This window comes from Mesocricetus auratus, unplaced genomic scaffold (assembly GCF_017639785.1).
Source record: "Mesocricetus auratus isolate SY011 unplaced genomic scaffold, BCM_Maur_2.0 Super-Scaffold_100013, whole genome shotgun sequence".
NCBI lineage: Eukaryota > Metazoa > Chordata > Mammalia > Rodentia > Cricetidae > Mesocricetus > Mesocricetus auratus.
The window spans coordinates 69,098,449-69,104,235 of NW_024429196.1; the positions used below are offsets into that span (position 1 = coordinate 69,098,449).

At 44.5% G+C, this 5,787-nt stretch overlaps 1 long non-coding RNA gene across 1 annotated transcript; it reads left to right on the plus strand.

Moving 5' to 3' along the window:
• The first annotated feature begins 369 nt into the window (after positions 1 to 369).
• Positions 370 to 5,258, plus strand: LOC121143642. The gene is made up of 3 exons (XR_005880921.1): positions 370 to 841; positions 2,026 to 2,232; positions 5,084 to 5,258. It is a non-coding gene; the product is annotated as an uncharacterized LOC121143642 (long non-coding RNA).
• Positions 5,259 to 5,787: the final 529 nt, after the last annotated feature.

The window sequence follows — 5,787 nt, forward strand, 5'->3', positions numbered from 1 at the left end:
TTAACTTTTATGGCACAAAGTTCTTTCAGCTGCCCCCTCTCACAGAATGACCCCGCATTTCCCATCATGCATTAACCAGCTTCCCCTAGCTCAGCCGAACACATCATAAAATTATTTTCAGTATGAGTGAGAAACACCTTTACATTTTATGACTCGTACAATAAAGAAACAAGAAAAATATGCAATTTATAAAATGATAATATGCTGTAATATGGAGCTTTTAAGTTAATGGGACATACAGGGAATGGTGTCATTAAGAAAGAGGGAGGGGTGAGGAGGAAGGAGGGAAGGGGATGCTTTATCATGCCTAAGTGCTGCAGCTGACAAGAACCCGGAAGACGCGGACCATGTACATGCTGTCAATTTATTCCTCAGAATTGCTAAATTGTCTGTACACACACACACGCACACACCAAGTAGGAGCATCACAGCTTACACAGGGGGCAACACAGCTTACACAGGGGGCAAGGACATGTACCTGCCTGTCTTGGCTCACCCCACCCCCACCTCTGCAGGCAGAAGTCCAGGGAAATGCAACCTGAAGAACCGGATTTCACTCAGGCCGAGTCACCCCAGGGGTGCCTTGTGGTGCATTAAAATAGCCTTTTAAAACTCTACACAGCACTGCATTGCCAGGGTTCCCTAGAGGAATGGAACAACTTCTAGCCCAGGTGAGAGCTGGGAAGTGGGCTGATGAGAGTTGGTCGGCAGCTCGGCGGCTCTGCGGCTCTGCGGCTCTGAGATCTGATCCAGCTTCAAGCCCGATGACTCTACACCAGGGCAGGTGCACAGCCTTAAAACTCCTCAAAATCGGGGGCAAAGAAAGAGACTAAGGAGCCCGGTGAGTTTCCTCTACAGAGAAAAATGATGTTGTAACCCGGATACTAGAAAGTGATGTCATGGATTCATTGCCAGTTTTTATTACCAGGATGGTGAAGTACCCATTGCATGGAAGCAGTGTTTCATGGCAATAAAGAGCATGGGTTCCCGAGTTAGGGTCTTCCTCCTTCACTTGCTAGGTAACTTTGGTGAAGTTACTGAAAGGAGCTGTTCCTCATTTTTCTAATGTATAAAATGGGAATATTGGCAATGCACGCCATGTAGAGATATTGTGAAGACAATTGAGGTGGCATATTGAAGTACTCAGAGACTTCCTTGGATCATAATGAGCACTTAGGCACTTTACTCTGAAAGGCAGTGGAAACCTACGTGTTCACAACACCAGATACATCCCTAACTCCTGTCTCTCCCTCCCTCCCTTCCTCCCTCTGCCCTCTCTCTCTCTCTCTCTCTCTCTCTCTCTCTCTCTCTCTCTCTCTCTCTCTCTCTCTCTCTCTCTCTCTCTCTCTCTTTCTCACACACACATCTAGTGTGATATGTACTGAGAAGAAATACATTTAGAACCAGAATATTCTATGAGAAAGGCTTCAGGAAAAAAATCACTGCTCATGAATTGTCAATATATTAAAATGGCTTTTTAAAATTCTACACAGCACTGCATTAGTCAGGACTCTCCAGAGAAACAGAATGGGACATACACCGATGATATAGCCAGTGCTATAGGTAGGTAGGGAGGAGACAGGCATAGGGGCTATAGGAATTACGATTATCGATGCACGGAACCCTGCGATCCCCAAGCTAGAGGACCCAGAAAACCAACACGGTAATTCAGTGTGAGTCCTGAAGCTGATGGTGCAAACCCATCTGAGCCAGAATGCCTCAGTGGTAAGAGCACCGAGGTCTCCAGAGGCAGGAAAATATGCAGGGCTCAGCTCCAGCCGAGAATTTACTTTCTCCTCCTGTTTCTTCTTTATTGGGGCCTTTGAGGAGCTGGTAAAGACGATCTTCAAATGCTGATCTCTTCTAGAAACATCAGAACAGACACAACCAGAAATAATAGTTTACTAGCTCACCGGTCAACCCTTAACCCAGTCATGCTGATGTGTACTATTAATGATGCAAATACTTTGTTGCTTTATGTCTCATCAAATAAAGTAACTCTCCCATTCTCTACGACTTCTCAAGCACACGCAAGCTCTGGCTGGCCAATTGTTCATCCACAAGACTCTGAAACGGCCTTGCAGACACACCCCATGGATGATAACTGTCAGCACCTAGTGAGGCCAAGAGGTGGGCATGCTTCAGTGCCCCACAGCCCTGTCACCTGGGGACCCACATCAAGAGTGCCTCTGCGTAAAATGCCTGGCCAACGCCTTCCCCAGTAGTTTTGAGGTACGCAAATCTGACCCCAATGGAACTAACTACACTCTCACTTTGCAAACAGACACACTGAAACTAATGAAAAGATCTCTTCAAGGCCATGTGGAAGAACCAGGGTTAGTCAAAAGCCATGGCTCAAAGGGAGACGATTGGAACCATGCAGAATCCTTTTATATCCTCTCTCTTCCTTCTCCAAAATTCAAAGTTTTTTATAATTTCATATATGTATAGAATATACTGTGATCGTATCTACTCCCATTACCTTTCTTATCTCCCTTCTTCTAGCCCCTTTCCTACATTAATGTCTTTTGGCTTGGGATGTGTGTGTGTGTGTGTGTGTGTGTGTGTGTGTGTGTGTGTGTATGGTATTGAGTTTAAGTAGCGTTGCTTGTATATAAACATGGGTTGGGGTTATTTACAGGAGCATGGGCAATTTACCAATGGCTGTACCACTGAAGACATGGTATCATTTCCCCTGGCAACCAGACCTGCCAATACAGCATGAGCCCCTACCACACTCACAATGGAATGTTGAAGGGCTCAGATTTTCCTGAGCCTTGTGCAGGGCTAGCTGTCAGAACTCATCAAAGAAACAAACACATTGACTTGGTGTCCATATGATTTTAACACAGCCCCGGGATCAGAAATAGTTTCCAAATATCTGAACCATCTTGCACATGAAGATTTCATCCCATTATGATGCTTTAGCTCAGAATCAATCTTGCCAGACTCCCCAGTTCATTCTTCTGACTTGAATGTGACTTAGAGAAATGCCTTCTGGTACACAGTTGATCAGCTATTGAATTAGTATCATATCATCCCTGAATAATAAAACTTCAGCTAAGAATAGCCAGTGATTGGGCTTGGGGAGTTGGGACAGTTAGTTAAGTATCTGTCATACAATCATCGGAACCTGAATTTGGATTCTCAACCCCCAGGTTAAAATTAGGGCACAGGGTAATACTCTGTAATCCCAACACAGAGGAGACAGATAAATCCCCAGAGCTTGCTGGCCAGTCAGTGTAGCTGAACAAATGAGGCCCAGCATCAATGAGAGGCCCTGACTCAAGAAATAAGGTATAGAGCTATCAAGGAAGATATCAGCACTAATATCTGATCTCCACATGCATCTCCCTCCACACGCATGCACAGATATGTGCACACACCTGCACAAACACACACATAAAGCACACACAAAAATATATACTGAGGAGGGCAAAGGAAGTGGGTAGGACTGATACAGGCCAAGGAAGGGTCTGACACAGCATGGTGCCTTTCCAGGCTTGAGGAAGACGTTGAATGCTATCTTCCAATTTTCTTTACCCATGGGAAATCTAGTGGAGTTAAATTCCCTTGGTTTCCCCTGGTTTGGTCAGTCTTTACAATCTTGGGGTTTGTCTGGTAGTCAATATGTTAACACTGGATAAGGATGAGTGTGTGTGTGTGTGCGTACATGCACACATGTGTAAGTGCATACATCATGCACACATTTGTGACAGTGAATGCAGAGACACACGTGGAGGTCAGAGGACAACTCCAGGTCTTGGTCTTCCCCTCCCACCATGAGTCAAGGTCTTGTTGGTGTTTCTCCACCATGTATTCCAGGGTAGTTGGTCTACAACTTCTGGTGATTTGCCTGTTTCCACCTGCCATCTCCCAGGAGAAGCAATAGAATTGCAGGCACTAGCACAATTCATCCAGTTCTGATGTGAGTTGTAGGGACTTTGAACTTGGATCATTGGGTTTGCACAGAAATTACACATTGAACCATCTCCCCAGCCCTGGATTTTTTTCAGTAGAATTCATAGTGTCAAAGCTTTGGAAACTCCGACACACAAAGAGCATTTCACAAAGGGAATTGACCAGCATCACCTAGTAGCATATCTATGTTCATCAGAGAAAGACAAAAGCTACCAACAGGTCCCTTGCTGTTGTCATTATTATTTTTAGTAGTAGTAGTAGCTTTTGAGACATGGTCTGGCTGTGCAGCACAGGCTGGCCTAGAACTCTCCATCTTCTTGCCTCTACCTCTTAAGTGCTGGGATTGCAATTGTAGTTCACTATGCATGTCTTCATTTCTTAATAATAAACAGAACTGTTAATTAGAGGACATTGATTGTTGGGAGGATGTATATGTGACTGGGCACCAGGTTAAACTTGGGGACTCAGTAAATGATACTATAGTCAGGAAGAGATAGTGTATATAAGTGTGAGTTGTGATATGGGATAATATTCTTGCTCATTGGAAAGATTTGTCACTTGTATTGGTTTAATAAAATGCTGATTAGCCAGTAGCCAGCCAGGAAGTATAGGTGGGGCTACCAGACATGGGGAATTCTGGGAAGAGGAATGGTAGAGCTGCAGTTGCTAGCCAGACACAGAGGAAGCAAGATGAGAATGCCTTACCGAGAAAAGGTAACAAGGCATGTAGCTAAACATAGATAAGAATTATGGGTTAATTTAATTAACAAACACTTCCATCTACAGAAGTTGAGCTGTGATATTTTGAGACTCACTCCCTTGATGCAGGTAAATGAATGATCAAAAAATGAGTTCTAAGGCTATGGATGTAGTTCAATCAGTAGAATATTCAGCTACCATGCACAAAGCCCTGAGTTTGACCTTCAGCACCTCCTAAAACTGGGGGACGTGCTACCTGCCTATAATCTCTGTATTAGTTGGATATTGAAAGATCAAAAGTTTGAAAACATTCTTGGCTGCATAGTGAGTTTCGAAGGCAGCCTTAGCTACGGAGAAAAGCCCTGCACCAATGCTGCTACATTATTATCATCATCGTCATCATCATAAAGTGTGCTTTGATACTTTTCCAGCAACACTTATGCGAAACTTATATTCCTAACAGTTTGGTTACTATGGTGCAGCCCAATCCATGGCCAGTGGAACCTTTCTAGAACAATTGGATGGACTGGCACAGGCACAGCTCGTTGGCTCCTGCAGGGACCTCTGTTTACTGCTGTCTGGACAGAACTTCTTCCAGGTCATCCCAGGCCCCTGCTCCTCCAGACAGAAGCCTTATGGTAGAAACATGCTGCTGTGTAAAAAAAAAAAAAAAAAAAAAAAAAAAAAAAAGCAAAAGGGCTTTTGCTGAAAGCCTTCCTTTGTCTGCCTTCCAGCCTCGCTTGCCATCTAAAAGAATCTCTACAAAGTTGATGTTTCCGTTCCTTTAATTCAGTGTTCAGGATGACACAGCCCCAGCCCAGCTGTCTCAAGAGCACAGAGTGTGTGTGTGTAAATGTTGCCAGTGTTCCGGCCTCTTTTCTTTCTTTGGGTCAGATGCAAGGCTGTCACAGTGTACGTAGTTATTTAAGGGGGATACTCAGATGTTTCCTTTCTGTGGCGGCAGAGATCTTTTCAAGGGAGCCTCTTTATTCCTCTGACATTTCCACTCTTGAAAAGCTGACCCAGTTCCCGCAGAATAACAAAAGCGGCACACAGGGAAAACAGATTCCCCTGAGGGACTGATAAACCCAGGTGAACTCTGGCCAACTGAGTTCCCCCTTTGAGAACCAGGCTTGCTGCCAGGAAAGCCTAGGCAGACAGAAGCCT